Source organism: Harpia harpyja, chromosome 1 (assembly GCF_026419915.1).
Source record: "Harpia harpyja isolate bHarHar1 chromosome 1, bHarHar1 primary haplotype, whole genome shotgun sequence".
NCBI lineage: Eukaryota > Metazoa > Chordata > Aves > Accipitriformes > Accipitridae > Harpia > Harpia harpyja.
This window is the reverse complement of record NC_068940.1, coordinates 66,242,719-66,263,204: the sequence shown is the minus strand read 5'-3', so window position 1 is coordinate 66,263,204 and position 20,486 is coordinate 66,242,719. Positions and strand designations below refer to the sequence as shown.

Below are 20,486 nucleotides of genomic sequence, written 5' to 3'. Positions count from 1 at the left end.
GTAGCTCACCTGGAGCAGCGACTCAATCTCAAGTTTTTAGCTGACGTTTTTCCAAATTAATGTTGTCAGTATGTGCACACAAGCAAATGTATGCATTCCCCTGTTTCAGACCTGATGTCTAGATCTATCCTGCATAAGATGGTTAAACTTTCAACAGTTCTGCACTTTAGTGACAGCTACCAAAGACGGAAGGAGAACGTCAGTCAGCATTTCTGAAAATAAGACTTAGCTTTGCAAGACCATCTTTTTCAGCTATCTGGAAGCTATCTAGATTTATTTTTATTATTGTAATGGATATTTTTATTATTGTAATGGATTAGATGTCATTATTGTTCACCTAAGAATATATTTAAATGAAGTCTTGAATGTTATTTTATGGGATTAATCAACACATCACAGCACCAATTTTCATTCACAGCGCAGAAAAGGTCAGTATGCAAATGCAATATGCTAAAAATGGATCTGCTCTGAGTAATGCCCAATCAAGTTAATGAAACTACATCCTGAAGACAAAGTTTAGCTTTTTGTTTTACCTCTGATATTTTGAATCTGTTCTACAGACTAATGCTTGATTCAAAATGTCAGGGAGAAAAATGAGAAATTAAGTAATGCAGAAATAACATTTTCTTTCATTATGCACGATCTATTTATACAGTGGCAATCTTTGCATTACTTTTTCCATGAAAAAACACGCTGATTATCAATCAAAGTTTATTCTGCTTTTCTTCAACTTCAATCTTTTTCTATTTAAATTGGGGTATATATGTAAATTGTAAAATTACTTATTACTTCTATATATATTAAATGAACTTTAGAACAACATTAGCATAACCTATTTTTTTTGTATCAGGGAAGCAATAATAATCTTTTAAGCTATTTGAATGCAACTACATAATTCTGAAGAGCACTCTGGTCAGTATGAACTTGAGACTTTTTTAGGTGACAAAGAATTTTGCAAATTTTTTTTGTTAGAAATTGGGAACTTTTAACAACATATAAAACCATAAGTGAAATGACCCTAAGACCAATGACTTCATGAATGCATGATTATAATATTTTTCTTCTATTAAATATCTGAAATGTTCAGATGGATGGGGAGGGAAAAGTGGAAATCATTAAGTGCAGTATGCATACCATGCTTAATGTGCAAGTTTGTAACTAAGAGAACAACTGAAATATATACAAAATATGTAACAGTTATTGTACCTGCAAAGTACCTATGGCAAACTGGTTAACTTTACATATTTATGGACATGATACTGGTGCTTAATACCTACAGGCACAAGTTTTGCTGGGTAAAATTGCTCAGGAATAAATACAGGATTTGATAGGTGTAACAGTTGTATGCACATACATCTAAATCTACCCATTCAAAAAGTCCTTTGAGACTAACACATCCTGGAATAAAACATTATGGAAGACAGGCATGCTACAGCAAAGTACACATTGCTTTGCCCAGCTGAACTATTCTTATTTATTAAGGAGGGCTTCCGTCTGGCATAAAGCTACTTACATTTGTAATTCTTCCCAGCACGAGATTTCATACAGATAGGGCTTTACTTGTTTTATCTTTCAGATATGCTCTTCATATTTTTCTTTCTTAATTACCCGTAGAGATTAACTGCTAGATCCTTCCATCAAAGTGTTACGATATTGATAGGCATTAATATTGGAAAAATAGGAATAAAATTCAGAGCCTATCTTCATTTGTTCTTCAGTATTACAGGGTTTCTAGATCACGTCAGAAAAAGATGCATCTAAGGATGGAAAATATTATGTGCTGTTATATGTGCTCTAACACTACAGACATGAAAATCACACAGGTCAGAACAAAGATTGCATCACTTGAATGCAGTCCTATGTAGAGTGAAACATGGAGAATATGGCATTTTTCTCTGTCCCCTTCCTAAAAATTTCCAATGTTTGTTTTTGACATCTGATGGGCATTCAGCCGTTATCTTTATAAAAGCATCTACTAAACACTAGCACTTTTTTTCCTAAGTGGTTGCAACTCCACTATGCCTGTAATTCTTCTTCTTTTAAAAATATTAACATTTACTGTCATTGAATTTCCTCTGCCATCTTATTACTCAGTCACACTCAATACTGTGAGATTCTTCTACAACTCTTCTCAGTTGACTCTAGCGCCGTCAGCAGGCTTTATTACTTCAATATTAACCCCCTTTTCCATATGTTGAACCACCCAGATGCTTGGACTGATGCCTGCCGGACTCCATTGGTGACTTCCCTCCATTGTAAAACTTGACCATTTACTCCCTGTTGCTTCCTAACTTTTAACCTGCTATTAATTCACAACAGGAGTTTTCCTTTCATTGCATGGCAGCTTTAATTCTTTATAAGCCTTCAGGAAAGAACCCTATTGAAAACTTTTGGAAATCCAAGTAGATTATAACCGGATCACATTTTTTCCCCAAATCACTGCCTCCCTTGGAGAACCGATAGACTTGTGAATTTTGACCTCTCTCTGTTAAGCCATGCTGTTTAGCCTGCACGATGAACAACACAATCCTAAATTATAACTGACTCCCTGTTCCCGTTCATTCCACCCCACAGCACTAAACTGTAGCTGTGGTTTGATAGCACTCATCACCCCGATCAGCTCTTTATGCACATGTGACAGAGTCTGGCTGTCAGAAGAGTTATGAATTATGGAAAAAAATCTTTTACAAGATCATTAGTTCCCATACCCATTTTTAACTTCCTTCTTTCTCCAATGCAATAAAAATGAATGCAGGTGTGGGAGAGAGGAGAAAGCTCTCGAAATGGAAAAGGTAGCTTCCTTTTAGTTCATTGCAAAGGAAACCAACAAGCCTAATACCAACGGAGTAGCCCAAATTGACGGCTTCCAAGCTCACAGGTGGCTTCCAAGCTTCAGCGGACAAAGGAGAAGGACATTTCCAATGCAGTTCCCTAAGGAAATAAAGTTTATTGGAGTGGCTGTGCACCACTCCACCGTCACCTTCCCTCCCTCTGCCCCGCACCTTCTGCCCGTTGGATGGCTTTCGCCCAGCTCGACAGGGACACCGAGGACACCGAAGTCTGAAAAACCTGTAGGTTCTGGCAAGTGCCATGGCAAGGTGGGAGCCGGACGCAGGGAAAGAGAAGCTGGTGGCACCTCCCTCGAGTGGGAAGCCGGGAGAAGCGGACCACTCATCGGCTGTGGACAGAGGAGGAGGAGGAGGAGGAGGAGGAGGAGGCGGAGGAGGGGGAGGAGGATGCCGCAGCAGCACCCAGCCTGGGGTGACCCGCAGCGGAGCTAGGAAGGAACGGGGTGTAGTGCACCGTTTGGTGGTTTTGTGCCTAGTTTCTCTCCACATCTGACAAAAATCCTTCCTGCTGATGTTGTATTTGTTGCTGATGTCTCGCTAGACAAAGTTTCAAGAAAAGCTGGTTTGGGGAATGCACCCCCTGGACCTGCAGCCTCTCAGAGAAGCTGGAACATAGGTGCAGCCCAGGACCCTGGGATACCCAGGCACAGCCGAGAGGGGTGCAGGGCCACTGGCTGCCGGGGGTCAGGGCGCGTGTCCTACCCACTGGCTTAGGCAACACCAGGCACCTCACTACAGAGCAGTCTGTCAGGAATGAAAACACGGCCATCAGGGAACTGTCCCCTGGGTCTAGCACAGGCTTATCTAACCCAAGAGGTTTTGAACTGAACTTTTCATTCAGAAAATTGTAATTTTCCATTTCAAATTTCATCGTGACACTGTGAACAGAGCTCTAATGTATTTCACTTTGTGCTCTCGCATAGCAATAAAGCAGTTTTGTCACACTGTATCTGACACTGGAGCGGTAGGTATTGGCTGTTGATTTAATATTGTGCTTTTACTGTCATGTCTAAAGAATTTTGGCTGGCTGGTAAAGCGGATAACAGACAAAGGCCAAAGTACAGTTATTCACACCCTGTTTTATGGTTTGGTTTTTCTCATGTTATGACATGAGATGCAAGAAACACAGCACAAAGGTTTCTATCTGCTAGAACAGAGAAATGCAGGATTCCCAACAGAGAAGAAAAGTCCATGGTGATATATATTCCCATAGGTATTACAGTGCTTATCTTCTGAGATACTTACAACTATTTGAATATATTCATAGATACAGATACATGTATAGACACACAGAGAAAACCAGAAAAAGCTTATGTCTTATTCTAGATAGCAGTTGCAACATACTGAAAATGGTTCACTTGCGACATACTATATGCAACTAGGATGGCCTTTTAAAAGTGACTATATTGTTACAGATTCATGTTCATCCAAAGAAATTATAAACAAATCAGCTAGTGCTTATTAGAAGAGGTATTTTTTCCTGGCCTTATAATTTTACAAAATAATTCTTATGGATCAATCTTGGTAAAAATACTTGAAAGCAGGACTATAAGGGCCACAGCCACCTTTCCTAAAGATGTTTTCCAAGTAAAATCCAGGTTCCAGTTCCCTGGATTATAATGCTGGCAACCAGTTACTTTTCCTGTAACAGTCTGAACAAGATCCCAAATCTGAAAAAATAACAAGCTCTAAGAATATTCAGGTCTAGAAATGCATGTTCCACGAAAACTTTTACTCTAAAGTAACCTTCAATTGCATATACATTTTTAAAGAAAGTCAAAGCAAGGTCTGAGCAAATCAAAGCGCAAAATTGGAAGCTGGGGGGGGGGATCTTCCACAAATTAAGCTATTATACACTACAGAATTTTGTACAGACCCACAAATAGGTAGGTCAGAAAACAAAAAACACATGAAAGCATTGAAAAGTGAAACAGTGTAGGTTTTAAAAGCCAAGATTAATCATCTCTCTTTCCTTTGAAAAAGAGCATTCCAAAAAAGCATCACCAAAATGCAAGTAAGACGCCACAATAAAAAGATGTATTATGTACCAACAAATACTTAGTGTTTGAAGAGACATCACAAAAACTGCATCACAGTCTTGAAATAGATACTTAATCCCACAGACAATCCTTAGTTTAACTGGGTACAAAGAAAAGTGGTTTAGATGTCACATTCTCTACGTTTAGCTCACAAAAATAGGCATTTGCCTTGAATTTTTTTTTCGCTGCTGGTAACAAATCCAGAAGAATTTTGCTCTTTTTGTACATCAATGCATATCTTTGCTACATTAACCTGAAAGAATTTTCCATCCTGTATCTTTGAGCTGCACATATAAATATCAGAGGCAAATATCATAGATAAGAAGGAACCTAGTTTAGAAACAGACTTTCTGCCATGACATATCACAAGCAGAGAGTTAACTTTTTTACTTTCCAAATCACAAAATATTAAATACTGAAACATTCTTTGAAATGTTAACATTTAATTCTTTAATAGCATCCTCAGAGACTTCACAACTCTCACCTAATTTGAGGGTAATAGGTTACAGCAACTTATATCGCTGCACTGGACATAATTCTTTTTTTGTGTGCTTTTATGTTATGCCAAAATTGCCTAAGTGCATATGACTAAGTTGGGGGGGTGTGTGTTTTTTTTTTTAAGAATGTGTATACATTTAAATGAATGCTTTTGCTTTCTGCTTTGGTTTTCAATGAGTAGCACTTCTGACCATGCAGCGTCTCGCTATTGTTCCTGTCCGTACCCACCACATCTGCTCCACAGAACTTCCCAATTTTTTTTTTTTCCTGTAAATTGTGTTGTATTTTGTTTGCAAACCTTACACAGAACTGAAAAGAATTTAATGAAATGTCCTTGACAGCCCATCACAGAGCCCTGCTCCGCGTGTGAGAAGGTGGCAGTGATCTGACCCCGGCTGGGCTCTGCGTTTGCCTCTCCCTGCCTGGTTCTTGCAGAGGAGAGCCCACCAGAAAACTGCTGGCTGCTCTCTTTCAAAAAGCTCTCTAAATGCCACAGCTTGAAAAGCATGAAGAGGAACCATACATCTAGAAATCGATCCACTGGCTGCAGCAGAGCCTGCAAAGCAGCAACGGAGAAAAAGAAAAGAGAGGACTCACCAAGATACATCCTGGCGCAGGAAGAACAGTTTTGGTAGCAACCCTCAACAGTCTGGAAGTTAATACTCTGCTTCTCTCCTCTTTTCCTTTCTCAGTCCCCCCACTCCTAATTTCCCCATTTAAGGGAGAAAATAACAAGGCAGAAGACGCCAAGAGACTTTCATGACATAAACAATAAGGCCTTCCTGTGCCAACATTTCCTTTAAAAACACTTGCCAATAAAGCTCCTGGAGGCCAGCAAGAGAAAGAAATGCCGAAACAGCCGTGACATGAACTTGGCATATTTTCTGACTCACTCACTTCCCTTGAGACAATCCCTCCAAGAGAATGCTGAAGGATAATGGGAAAAGAAAATTTCTTCCAGCGAGAAGGACTTCAGCTGCCCGTGCTATACAAGAAAACTGCCAATTAACTTTATTTCTGTTTACCTACAGCCTCGCTCACGCAGCCACCTCCGCTGCCATGTTTCCTGACTCACACACTCATGTTTGCACATTCATCTTGTAATCCTGATGTCTGAGAAAGGCAAGGAGGCTTTTAAAAGAAAAAATCCTGAGAATCCCCCACTCCAAATAATTTCTGAACGGCAGGGAGAGTGATCAATAACTGATAAAGGGCAGCCAAACACCTGGCTGCTTCACATACTAAATCCAAATTTCCTTTTTCCTTATCCCTGCTATTTATACTTCTTTTATAATTTTTTAGTGCCAGACACGCTAGTCTATAAAACATTAAGGATACTTATGTATCTTGTGTATCTGTAATGAAAGATTGTCAAGATTATTTTGCCTCATCAATCCATTTCATTTTGAGTAATACCATGTTTTCAAAACTAAATGGCACGTTAAGAACCAGAAATTAAAATCTCTTTGGAAATCAGCATCTTACATGCACCAACATGCATTCACTCCCTCCCTCCTGGGGTACGGCCGTCCCCTGCCTGCAGTCAGTCCCTCGTGGGCAGGAATGCAGGGGTTCAGCTGCCTCCTCTCACCCGTGCCTTCGTCTTCACCTCCCGCGCAGGGGGACCGTCCCCAGGAGGCTCGAGCCCAGCTCCCGAGGGAGAGGACGGGCAGGAGGCAGGCCAGCACCGTGATGATGGCAAGGGGACGACGTGGCTGCTCCTCCACCACCGGGTCGCGGCGGCTCCCGGCTCCTGCCCGTCCGAGGGAAACGGGTCTCTGGCCAGGCTTTGCTCCGGGGCTGCCACCCTGCTGCGCTCCCCTCTAACTCTCCACCTTATTCGCAGACAGACCAAGCAGAAATTTTTGTTGCTGCTTTGGGGGGGGCTGTCTGATTACCGGTCTCAGTCTTGCGATGCGGAGACACCACCTCTTCCTTCCACTCGTACCCGATTCAGGGGACCGTGCAAAGATCCGTCCATCCCTCTATGCAAACCTCGCACCCTGTCACTGACTTAGCTCATGCTCGCTCTCCGTTTCTAAGAAGGCAGCGAGCACTGCCAAGTGCTCCTCACTCGGCTAAGGGTTGTTATTGTTGCTGGGACTTCTTTGGTTTTGCATTCGACTCCTTAGATTAGCATCAGGGTATCACATATCACAATAACCACTAGTGAGGATTTGCTGGCCTGCTCAGAAGTGAGGGTTCACCATACCTACAGCTGCGTAATTTTACCGTAATGTAGTCTGATATCATATGCCCCGGGTTTCTACTTTCTAATAACTTGCTGCTTTAGCACTTGGGCTTATGTCGCACTCAGCAAATCTCTTGACTCTCCTCTAAGAGCCTGCCTACCCCTGAAGACCCTCAGCAATCATATCTAAGCCAGTGCCACCAGACTGCACAATTTTGGTCTGGGTGGGGGTTTTTTGTGGATTTTTTCACCCCCCCGGCATTCCCAGCTAGTATGGCTCTTCTGGTAAAATACTGTAGTATGCTGTAATGTATATAATCTACATTAGGAGTCATCTACTAGCTCACCTTTACTCCATCACGGCTGCTGGGCACCTTGTCAAGACATACGCACACACACCGTGCAAGCTTCTTTTTTCTTAACCATCTTTTTCTGCCTACTCGCAAAGCTAACACTGGTTTGTTTTTAGGTTTGTTTTCATCAAAACCTGAGAAAATATGTGTTTTTTTGTAACACCACCAGGGCAAGCCATCTGTGGTTGGCTGGCAAACTCTGAAATTCAGGGCTGGGGCAGAAATATTTAGGAGTCAAAAAAAGCTGACTTGCTTAAGAAATTAAAGCCCTTCTGACAATCTTCCAGAGAGCCCCTGAGGAAAAGGGAGGGAACCAGAGAGACTCAAGGAAAATGGATGGGAGCCCAGCATGGAGATTCAGGCCAGAACGGTTCCTAGCCAAGAAGGAAGGTTGGCAAGTAGACAAATACAGGCTTTCATAGGCAGCATTGTAAACAAGACATTAAAAATATTAATCCATTTAGATTTCAAGCACCAAGATGAGATTTACTTAAGAAGCAGAATTATGCTGGTAATGGCTCCTCAAACATTTCAGCTGAATGTCAAAACTTTTGCTCAACTGTATCAAGTGAAAATACAAGGAGCTGTTGACACTACAATATTCAAACATTGAATCGTATGGCAGGGCTGGAAAAACACAGAGGAAGGCAAAGGAACGCTTGAGCCTTGGGCAGAAACTCAAGCCCTCGCAAGGAAACTGCATTCACAAATTATTTTTACCTTCACTTCTACACCAAAATAATAAATTGAAGGGGCAAAATCGTTTCTTAAAACCAAGCTTCCTTTCAGAAATATTTTCAAATAAAACGTAAATTACCTCTACCAAAATACTTTGTTTTCAAGTAGAAACAGTCATCTAGAACAGAATGTCTTTTCGAGTGAAAGAAAGTTTAAGTAAACTTTGAACACCTAGGACTTTTTAAAAAGTTTCTTCTCTCCTACAGGAATCAGCATGTCTTCCCTTTTCCCCTTAAAAAACATACACTTATTCTAAATGATTGAATATTTTAATTTTTTTTTTAAATGTATTGGAAAAGTCATTTCCCCCCAAAGCAAACAGGCGTTCAGGACAACTGAAGTACAGAAACACAGAAGAAACACATGCCTTTTTGGTGCACATGGTAGGAGTCATGTCACCTTAAGCCTGACACGGCCAGGAGACTCACGCATCTTCTTCTACATGCTGGTGAGCAGGGTTCATAAGCTTGTCTACCGAGGGGCAAGCGTGTCAGGGGAGTCCCACAGGGAAAAACAAGTGCCTTAAACAATAAGAAAAATATGAGCTGCAATCACTATATGGGATTCAGGAACTGAGTCAGGAATCTGAAGATTCCTGTATGGGGTTAAAGGAAAGACTAATATTTCTTGAACTAATAAGGTTGATCCCTCACAGAAGTCCATGTTCACAGCCTGTGCTCAAGAGAGGTCTTTTTCCCCTCTCAGTACCACCGACAATCATTGTAAAATGCCACGCATGGACAGACTGAGATACCGCCACTCAAAGCACTAAAAGCATTCTAAAGAAAAGGCTTACATTCCCCATTATCTTAGTCACTTAAAAAAGCATTAACTTAGTAAAAAGGATAGAACAGCATCCCTTCTCTTGCAAACTAGGATATACTATACACCCCTCAGAATTGTATTTCTTATCAGGTTCCTTAAAAAAAGAACAAAAATGAAAAGATAAAAAACCCCCCACTAAGATCTTTTCCTTGCTTATACTTGCAGCCACTCATAAACTTATCTTAAGCTTTCCACAGTATCTGAAATGGAAGATCTGAGCAAAGGAAAAACCTCAAAACACAGAGTTAAAGAAGGAATAACTTCATTCTGCTTAGGAGGGAAAAAACTAGATTAAAGTTTAAAGAATCTGAAATTTTATAACAGTTTAAACATCTAAATGCAAATGCAAGTAGCAACACATGAATTATAGAAATCCTGTAGCACTCCTGATCTTATGAATCATACTATGAAATTTGCTTCTGCACTCTCAATGTAACCAGAATGAAATACTGGCATCTCAGATATTTTGAAATGATACACAAGCAGCACATTTAATAGCATTAATTTTAGTAAGTTAGCATTCTATCTCAGATGCATCTGTTTCAAAATGTTCTAGTTGAAGGTATTTTTATGAAAGCTATTTGCCTATTACATACCGCAACCAGTGCAACTTCACAGTCCAGGGAGGCATTTTCATCACACGAAAGGAGAAGCCATTAGCGAAACGCTGCTTGGCAAACAGTAGCTCACACACTGAAGCTGCAGTATTATCCTGGCTTTCCTACATATTAAGCATAGGACTATGTTCAAAGTAAACATGTGGTCATAATTAAATAATAATTATGGCTAACATTTGTGTAACACCATTCATCCGAATAGTTTAAAGCATTAGGTAAATCTGTAAACAATGGGTCTAATCCTGCACCCTTTACTCACATAATACCATGCAGTTCAAATGAACTATGTAGATCTTGTCTACACACAGACTTAATTGTTCTCAATTAACTCCATATGTCAACACTCATTCCAGTGTGTCTTGTTCCTGTTTAGCTTAATTCTCTCACTGCTTACTACAGGTGAACATACTGTTTCTACACTCTCACTGATTTAACATCACTTTTATGGGACAATTTCCTACATGGATCCCACAGCGCTTTTCAAATCTCAACGCAGCCTCTCTTCTTCTACATGCTTCTAATAAGACAAATATTCTTCTACAGATGAGGAAGTTCACTTGTTGTTAGTATGCTTAAGGCACTGACCATCACATCTGACTTGCATCTGTAAACCCAGGACGTACAATTTCTATTCTCATACCTTAATCACACAAATAGCCTTCTTCATCCATCACGCTCCAGAGTAAAACTACAGGAAATGGTAAGAAGAGGGGAAAATTCTGCAGTTTCTAAAAATAAAATATATTTGGAAGCAGACATGCTCAAATCACTTTTATGCATCCATGGTACAAGCTATGTCTGTTACAGAGAACCAAAGTTGCTAAACAAGTTAAAAAAAAAAAAATATCAAGAAGAACTTGCAGACCTTCCTGACATTTTGGTGTCAGTCTGCCTTGACAGTCAAGCAACTGGAGAACAAGGCGAGAGACCAGGAATACCCGAGTCAGATTTCATTTTGGCTCTGCCATGGACGGTTACTTAACTTCTTTGTTTCGGCTGCATTATCTGTAAGTCAAGCCAAATCATCCCTTCCTCTTATGGATCTTCTGAAATTCATGAAAATCCCTATGGCCCTTTGAAGACAAATACTGTTTACTAGTGCCAGCTGTTATTTAGTTTTTAGCATTTTTCACCTTCTTTCTTAAATTTTGCATAGAAGAAAGTCACTGTCACATCTCACTCTCACCGCGATTTAGTATATTTTCCTTCCAATTTTAATTTTCCTTTGCAAGAGGTATGCTCAGTTTTAGCTCTTATATGTATTCCAAGTAACTTTGGCATACATCAGAAAGCTTTTTTTTAGCACCAGACAAAAGCACTGTAAAATGTCATCCACTGCTGAATTGTCAGCAAAGCTCACACAAGTGCGGCAGTGAAATGGGGTGGGGTTTTCCCCTTAAAATCTTCTAACGGGTTTAGGCATTTCTCTGATGTGTTTATTCAGAAAAAAATTACAATAATTGCCTCACCTAAGCACAATTTGGTCGAACCTGAAAAGAATCTACTGCCACAATAGCAATCCCTACTATAGAAGAAATCCTGCAAAAGTCACTGCAACTGCTTACACACCATGGAAGGATTTCTTGTGAATTCAGAAGCCGCCGCACAGCTGCTAGCTAGTAAGGACACAGCTCTCCTTGTTCACTGATAACCCCTACAGCTATGCACTCTTAATCCCATATATAGATAGCGTTTGTGGACCCTATATGAGTGAAAATGTGGATGTTAATGGTTTAATCCACAACATGTTAACAGCTTAGTTTTAATATGCAACGAAAAGGACATGTTATATTAAAGTGCATTGCCTTCACATGCGAGGGTGGGGATGGAGAGGTTTGCTTATCTCATCAGTTGGACAGGCAGCATCTGTCGGCAGTACAAATGGGCAGCGGGCAGGGGAGATTTCTCGTCCTGTCCAGCCAAAAAAGCAGCAGAGGTGCTATGCTGTCTCCTGCCAGGACACCCAGAGCAGCTCTCCTGCTCAACAGCACCTCTTCATTTATGTCTGCGGTGCCTAGAACAGGACTGCAGCTGTAAAAGCCGAGTACTCTCTCTCCCTTCCCATGGATCAGATCTTGACAGCGCTGCAGAGACCACAGCTAAACACTGAGCTGAGGCACAGAAACCAACAGCAACTCCATTCAAAACCAGGCTGTAGCCTCCTCTGCTCCTTATCTGTGCCCTTGTTTTGGGGTCAGGCCAGAAAGAGCCCATAAGCCTGCTGGCAAGAGCACCTCTGGCACTGCTCCACATCCTCGCTTACAGCGGGGGTGAGCAGCACACAGCCCAGACAGGGGAGCGATACTGGGGGGAAATGGGTGTCATGCTGCCCGGCACCACAGAGCTGCCTATAAATACAGACACTCTCAACACTACCTCTTAGCAAATCTATAATCCTGGAGAAGTTGTTCATAGGAAGCTATAAGTGACGCCACGCAGGATACATTCGCTGATGCACTGCTACGCACAGCACTGGAACGATTCATGCAAAGCTTTGATAGAGTCTTCTCGTGGCACTGAACTTTAGCCAGGAGGGCTGAGAAACTTCCTAAAGTGAAAATGAACAGTACATTACATGAAAGCACACAGGACAAACAGGCTTGGTCGTTTGGATTTCCAGAGCTGCTTATGAGTAAAAAGCAATTATCAGATTTGACACAATGGCAGGCTAGTCCATGCTTTCAATTATGTTTAATGCTAGAAATGCAGAATCAAATCTGCCTGAGATACAAGGTATGTTAGTCAAAATAGCCAAAATTTTAACTGACATTATGGTAGGTTATAAACTGCAATAGCTCAGGAGTCTTCCTGATAGGAAAAGCAGCAGCTCCAGAGGATAATAACCATTTCAGGCATCTTAGCTAAATGCCCCCCGAGTCAGAGTTGGCTGTAAGTGCATCTAGAGAAGATACGAAAAAAATGTTCAGGGGCAGAAAGCAAGTCAAAACTTTTTCTGAATCTAATTAGGACAAAGGAAAGTACAAACTTCAGTTTTTCTTTCATTTTAAACCAGTCACTTCTTATTGCTATAACTGCATCTCACTATCACTCCCATAATTTATTTATCACGATTCACTTATAAACACACCCTGGTACTATCTGAGTTTATCATACCACTGATTTTAAAATTCCATATGCTGCTATTTTGGGGCTCTTGCATCCCTGAAAGATGTAGTACTCCAAATCTCTGTGAGCACAACGGATTCTGAACATCCCCACGGTACATCTTTCTGACATGGAAGTAAATCCAGCGCACAGTAAATATGCAACTAATATCAAAACACTTCTTCAGATCTGACCAAAGTGCTGGTTGCATTTAACTCTAAATAATGAACAGGCAGAGGCCACTCTTTTAAGAGAGATGACATTTCTGAGTGTAAAACACAGGCCAGATTCCAGTGAGATCCTTTTGTTGGTCTAATTTCACTGGCTTTGATAAATTTTCTCCAGGCTGCAATCGTGCTGCGACAGTGACCAAGACTATTAAGAGTTCAGTTCAGTTGTCCACTCATGACCTCAGGTACCCTGCCTGGCCTCCACCAGCTGCTCCAGACCCTGTATGAGTCTGGGTAGGTCACATGTAGCATCAGCCAAGCTAGATACCTACCTTTGGTCATCCCTCCATGAACTGATTGCTGTTTCTAAAACATCTGGAACCTGGATGATTGTTTCCCTCCAATTTCTGGTGGGCTGGGTGTTTGGACCCTTGAGGATCGTGGAAATATTTCTCCTCCAGGTTCTGGAGCACCACAAACAGAAGATGACTACAGTGATTTCTACAGATCTCACATCTGAGCAGAGTATATTCCATATTCTTCTCAACTGAAGCTTTGAGACCTTCCTTCTCCTGGGGTACACACATGCAGCAATCAAGAAGAAAATCCACCCGTGTCCTCAGGCAATTTCTATCTCATTAGGATGTACCAGAGGCCATTAGCCATACAGAAATGGCAATTCTTTGCTATTTGCCTTTGAAATGCTGCATATCATGACACTTCAAACCTTCCAACTGAAAACTTTTAGGAAGGATAATCTGATCAGCCTCTTTCTCATTGGATGAGTATACTTCAATCTGAAGCTAATAATAAACTTTCCTTCCATTGAGATTTATTTTTAACAAAACGAGTACGTAATCTAAAAAGGAAACCTGAAAATTAGGCTAAATTTTAAAATAAAATATAAAATGTAATGTTCCTACCTTATACCTGCATCACCTTCTAATAAATGTAATGCAGCTGTGGGAGGGCATTTTTCAGAAGGGAGGAAAGTCCTAGGAAACAAATTGCTTTTAGTAGAATGCTGAATGGTTTCATTGAGTATTTTTAGCCTGGCCTCTTGAGATGCTCTGCAAACATTTGCAAAACTCTAAAACAGAGCCAGAGTTATGTCACTATCTTTGGTACAAATAATTTGTTAGGAACTATTTTGTTCTGGCACAGGGATGTATCAAGAGAGGATGCGTGAACTGGCTTGTTTTCTTTTGGATTAATGTTGTTTGTCAACTGAAGGCTGTCTTTATGAGGAAAGAGCGAGGTGCCAAGAAGTACATTTCACCATGCCAAAATTAAAGGGAGGAGTTCAGAAGCAGTCTTTTATTACCTAATTAGTTTTATCAAATGACACAGATCAACTAAGAGGAGATAACTAATAGGAAAAAGGGGTCTAATGAAAAAGTAAGTTATCAGCTGGATGCTCTCCAGAAAACAATTATCTCTCTAGGTAAACAAGTACTACTGTTGGGAGGTCAGACACAAAGCGCAAGGGATGGAGGTCTTCTCAGGATACCAGCCCTCAGTGGAGTTGAAACAGAAGAAAAAAGTAGTGGGATAAACTACACTGAGAAGAAGGGATGACTTGTTATTAAGGGAGCTAGTATCTTTAGATGAAATTATTCCTATCTGGCCTATAGATATCCCACCAGTTGGGTTTTTTCGAAACACAAATCAAGTGCAGCTTGCCAGATTAGTATCTCTATTCAAAATGAAAATCAGGACTACAATAAGAACAGCCACATTCACCTGCTCAAAAACAAATTACCACAATAACTTTTTTACAGCTAGCGGGGAAAAAGGCAGCTCACAGATCTCATTTTATCTTGATTGCCCTCCTAAGACTGGAAAGGATGATCACAAAAAACCTAGGGAATTTTAGATATTTATCTGCTTTATCCAGAATAACCGAATGTAGGATCTGAAAGGTACTTTACATGTACTTAGGTTTCCTTTCCATTATTTTCCCAATTGCGTGATCTAAGCTAGTTAGACAATTCAGACTCATGTGGCTCACATTCAGATTACATCAACTTTTAATTCCTAATTTGAACAATACTTTCATGTTTCCCATTATTATTTGCTTATGTGGTATATACCTAAAATACGCAAAACTTGTCTGATTATTTTAGCTAGTAAAATGACACCAGACACACGTAACAGCACAAAGGCATTTAAGAAGCCTTGCTGGAAAAAAAAAAAAATCCAAAAATGAGGATTTAATTGACTAAAGACTTGTGCCCCCCAGCAACTTGAAGAGAAGCAACATCGATTTTTACAAACATTCTTTGAGAATTCAAGTGATGCAACAGAGGAGTTTTATTATGCTATTCTTTCCCTTCATCCTCCCACTCCTCCATCATCAGTTAATTTGAAAACAGATGGGGCAAAGAATTTATGGGAAAATGCTCTATTTATTGGGGTCCACAGTCCTACCTTTACTGCAGAGCTGTTGGGACCACAGGAAAGTTTCATATATATTTACAGTATGCTGTAGCAAGGACTGCCAGATGCAGAACTACTAAAGGAACCTAAAAATCAGTCACTGTAAATGTAAATACCAACCACTGCCACCCCAGAACTATGTTAAGAGCAGGCATAAGATGTTTATGAGGCCTTGGCACGTCCTGGGCAGGGCTGGGTAGCACTGCTGGGAAAGAGCGGTCCGTTTGGTTCCCATTAGCATGCTTTTCCCTGCACAGAAAGGCTGAGTTAGGGATAAAGTCCTAGCTCAGATAAGACATCCTGATGACCCTGCACCCAGCTGAGAGCACCTGCAGGGACAGAGGCTTCAGCCTAGGCTTACATCGCTGATCCAGACTGCCACGACCCTTTCCATGGAGCACTGACATTCCCATCAGCCTGCGCGTGGAACAGGTATCACCACTCCTCTGTGCCTGAATGGACTTAGTAGGGTATTGGATTTTGGAGACTCTATAATAAGACAGTCCAGGAAAAATAAAAGAAAAGAGAGCACAGTATGGGAATGCAAATTGCTGAGCTCACGCAAGCATAAATAGAAAGCAGCTTTAGTTGAGGAATGAAATAACCAGAAGATGAACCTATTCCATCTGCCATCCACCTTTAAAGCCCTGTAACAGAAAAGACTGTAAGATTCATGGCCTTCACAAGTCTCCAAGTGACTCCGCAAAGAGCGAGGATTCTCTGCCAAAAATAGAGAGCCTTCACTTTCCTCCAGAGAGTCAGTCCTTGGCTGGCAAACCTTAACCACTGCGATATCCAGACCTGCACATGGATGAGGTCACTGGCCACGATCAGCACATCAGCATGTGTGATGCAGATCTCAATGCACATGAGAGCCAGCTTCTCCCCTAACGTACGATCCTTCACTCCCACAAAACAGGGCAGTACCACTGTACTCTCTCTTCTTCTCTCCCTTCTTTCCTACCACCACCTGCTGATTGTTCTTTCTTCCGTCATTTCCCTTTACACTAGAATTGGCTGCAAGGCATGGTGCTATCGTACCGGGGCGAAATCATCCTTGGCTTTGCCCACCTTAAAAAGACTAGCAGAGGAGGAAAAATTGGCCAAGCCAGGACAGTGAGCAGAACCAGAAAAGTAACCACCACCACTCTTGCCACGATCACCTGAAGATTCAGTCAACCACCTTCATTCTTCCAAAAGAACTTGCCCAAACAACCAATTACCATTTAACTGCACATCCTTTCTCCCACAAAGGGTTTCTAGCAGGCTTTGATCGTATGTGCTGTGCAGGGACACTGAATTTCCAAATGCTTTGCTTACTTTTTTTCTTTTAATCCTTTCCCTCCTGTGTGCTCTAAGCAGCAAGTATCTACTATGTCTACCAGAGAACTAAGTAGCAGAGGTTCCTGGACTCAAAGTCCCAAATCAAACTGTTCAATGCTGGGCAATGATTTTCTGGGTTCAGTTACGCCACTCAAATTTATACAGCTCTACCTATAACGTTGTGAGAAGACTCTTCCCATAAATCGGTATACATCGCAGGGTGCAGCCAGAGCGATCTCCCGAGATCATCGTTCCTCCACGCCTACTGCATTCCTGCAGACAGCTTCTCTGAAAATTATAAGCTTTAAGGCAGTGTTCTCTGCACACCACCTTCCTTCTCCACGTTTCCCTGGGAAGTTTCAGCCTTCCTGCCCCAGCATCCCCAACACCAGACTTGTCCCAGTGGCACAACATGAACCCATCAGAAGAAACAAGCTGAAGGAAAGGCATTCATGCTTACTGCTGCTTTTGCCATAGCGCCCTGTCATTTTCAACCTGGTCGTCATAGGAGTACTAAGGCTAGATGCAACGCATCGCCAACCCATGGCCACAGTAAATACTGAGACCTCTCCACAAAGATAGAGTTGGTACAGGAAGCATACCTGAATATAGGAAAAAAATGATTCTAAGGAATGTGGGCAAGAGAGGCCATCCAAACAAAAAAGCCTCACTTGACCAGATCGCTGACCTTGCCTAGGAACGCAGGCACCGTACACAGGAGGAAAGCTATCTATGCTCAAGCTGCTGTTAACACCCAGATTCATGTGCTGTTTTCCACAAAGAAAAGCTGTGTGTAAGGTTAGAAGGCAATAAATCACATTTCATTTTGGATCAGCTTATTGTTTAGGACACACACACACACACACACACAGAGAAATATCAAAGGCTTTTTGAAATTAACAGTGAGTGATTATGCGAGGCAAACCTAATGAAAACACAGCAGAGTCTCTTAGCTAGGCGTAGAGAATATTCAGCCAAAGCCTTCCTCTGACTCCCACCGAGAATAACGCAATATGGCAATAACCATAATTATGTATTAGAAGAATGAAGACTGAAGGCTTTCCGCTAAGTTATTGTTTTCCTGAATCATTAATTGCAAGAGAGCTTTCTACATCACAATAGCATTTCAATTTACTGACCTTTTCTATGATAAATTTACTGTACATTTTTGAGGATGGACAAAAATTTTATAATTATTCTAATACATCTAGTAGTAATAGTTATAAAGGACACTGAGCATTTGGTCCTCTGTTCACTGTTATAAAATGCAAACTAGGCAAATAGATGATAAGCAACTAACAGGTTTAACAACACATGCGATTAGCTGCAGTCATATTAAGATAGAGTGATTCTTATGTACGCTAAGTGGATTATTTAATTAAGTGATATGCATTTCAGCAGAATGCAGTGGATAAGAGTGTGTGCAAGTTGCATGCATGTTGAAAAGAAAGTGTTCTTGCAAATTCAATACACATAGGTGGGAACTGCGACTGTTACTAAGGATTATCCAATACTTCCCATAAGATCCGATTTTCACTTGCTTATAATTTTGCCAGACTAATTGTTTGGTGTCCTGGTTTCAGCTAGGATAGAGTTAACTGTCTTCCTAGTAGCTGGTACAGTGCTATGTTTTGAGTTCAGTATGCGAAGAATGTTGATAACACTGATGTTTTCAGTTGTTGCTCAGTAGTGTTTAGACTAAAGTCAAGGATTTTTCAGCTTCTCATGCCCAGCCAGCGAGAAAGCTGGAGGGGCACAAGAAGTTGGCACAGGACACAGCCAGGGCACCTGACCCAAACTGGCCAGCGGGGTATTCCATACCATGTGATGTCACATCTAGTATAGGAACAGGGAAGTGGGGGGCGGGGAATCGCCGCTCGGGGGGACTGGCTGGGTGTCGGTTGGCGGGTGGCGAGCAATTGCACTGCGCATCATTTGTACATTCCAATCCTTTCATTATTACTGTTGTCATTTTATTAGTGTTATCATTATCATTATTAGTTTCTTCTTCTCTGTTCTATTAAACCGTTCTTATCTCAACCCACGGGTTTTGCTTCTTTTCCCGATTTTCTCCCCCATCCCACTGGGTGGGGGGGAGTGAGCGAGCGGCTGCGTGGTGTTTAGTTGCTGGCTGGGGTTAAACCACGACATTTGGGCTGAAACTTTCCATGTTGGATGTGTGCCTCAGGCTATTTTTTTCTTACATCAGCCAAAACTGTTCAATGATTTCCAAGATAAAAGCCAGGAAAAAAAGATATTGTTTTACAATGAGAAAATAGTATCTGGTAGCTCCTCCTTCAAGAATTCAAATATCCTTCTTGTTTTAAACAGGCAGAAGGTGCATTTTAGTCAGGGAAGTGGCTTTTGCCAGGCCAGTTAAAAACTAGTTCACATCTGATGACACTCCAAACCTCTGCAAACTTGCGAGAAGCGCTGGATGTGGGCTTTAATGCCAGATACCGCTGACAAGCACCATCCTCACACGAGGAGAGGAAGGCGAGATGCCTTCCCTGCCATTGCTGCTGCCTGTGCCGCAGCCCGGGATGGAGGTCAGGCGGCACTGAGAGCAGGACCAGGCTCACCCAGGCTCCTGGGGGGAGAACCTGCTGAAAAGAGGAGGATAAAGAAGGTATACCTAGCCCATGTAGGCCACTTATTCAGAGGACAGAGAGTAGGATCCCCTGAAGAAGAGGTTAAAAAGAAGAGGATTTAGTTGGCTCAGATAATGAGTTTACAATTAAAAGAAACAGCCAGACAGGGTCATGGGTGGGGTACGGCGCTTGACTTTGCAAACTCTGTGTGTTGTGTGTCTACAGCACTTAAATAAGAATAAAATGCACTTAAAAGGATGTCATAACATGATAACTCAGAAATGGACAATGCAAAGCTAATGTTCTCAGATACTGGCTATAGCATGCTGCTCCTAAATACTTAGGCACCTCCGTGCAGGTATCCTGTTATTTAGACTCTAAGCATCCCTGTAACTGCAGTCAGAAATAAAACTCTGTTTATCAGGAAAAGGTTAAAGGGTATATAAACGTAGCCCCGTTTCCATGATTAGAAACCTATATATAAAAAACAAGAAAGACAATTTGAAGCACCTCCAACGGCAATCAGGTGGATAGCTCTTACTGAGTTTTTTATGGAATTTTATGCCTTTGAAAATCCTCCCTGTTTCCTTACAAATCCAGCTACAGACAACTTCATTTCAGCAGTCCTGGGGTGAGGACACTGGAGCTACCAATCACGACTGAGAACGAAACGTTAAACAAAACCCTTTGGAAAGACAAACACTGTGTTTACTCTGTAGCTACTGTGTAGCCCAGCACACACCTCCTC

The 20,486-nt window shown here is 41.4% G+C and overlaps 1 protein-coding gene across 9 annotated transcripts in view; it reads right to left on the bottom strand.

Annotated features, from left to right (window-relative positions):
• THRB (thyroid hormone receptor beta) overlaps positions 1-20,486 on the bottom strand; it is a 182,707-nt gene that overhangs the window by 77,417 nt on the left and 84,804 nt on the right. Inside the window, exon 1 of one of the 9 annotated variants that reach the window (XM_052798125.1) lies at positions 14,309-14,328. The exons of 7 other annotated variants lie outside the window; for them this stretch is intronic. The gene's annotated coding sequence lies outside the window, so the exon portion shown is untranslated. Of the gene's footprint in view, positions 1-5,983; positions 6,003-14,308; positions 14,329-20,486 lie in introns of those variants that run through there. One more of the 9 variants, XM_052798130.1, reaches the window with a different exon arrangement.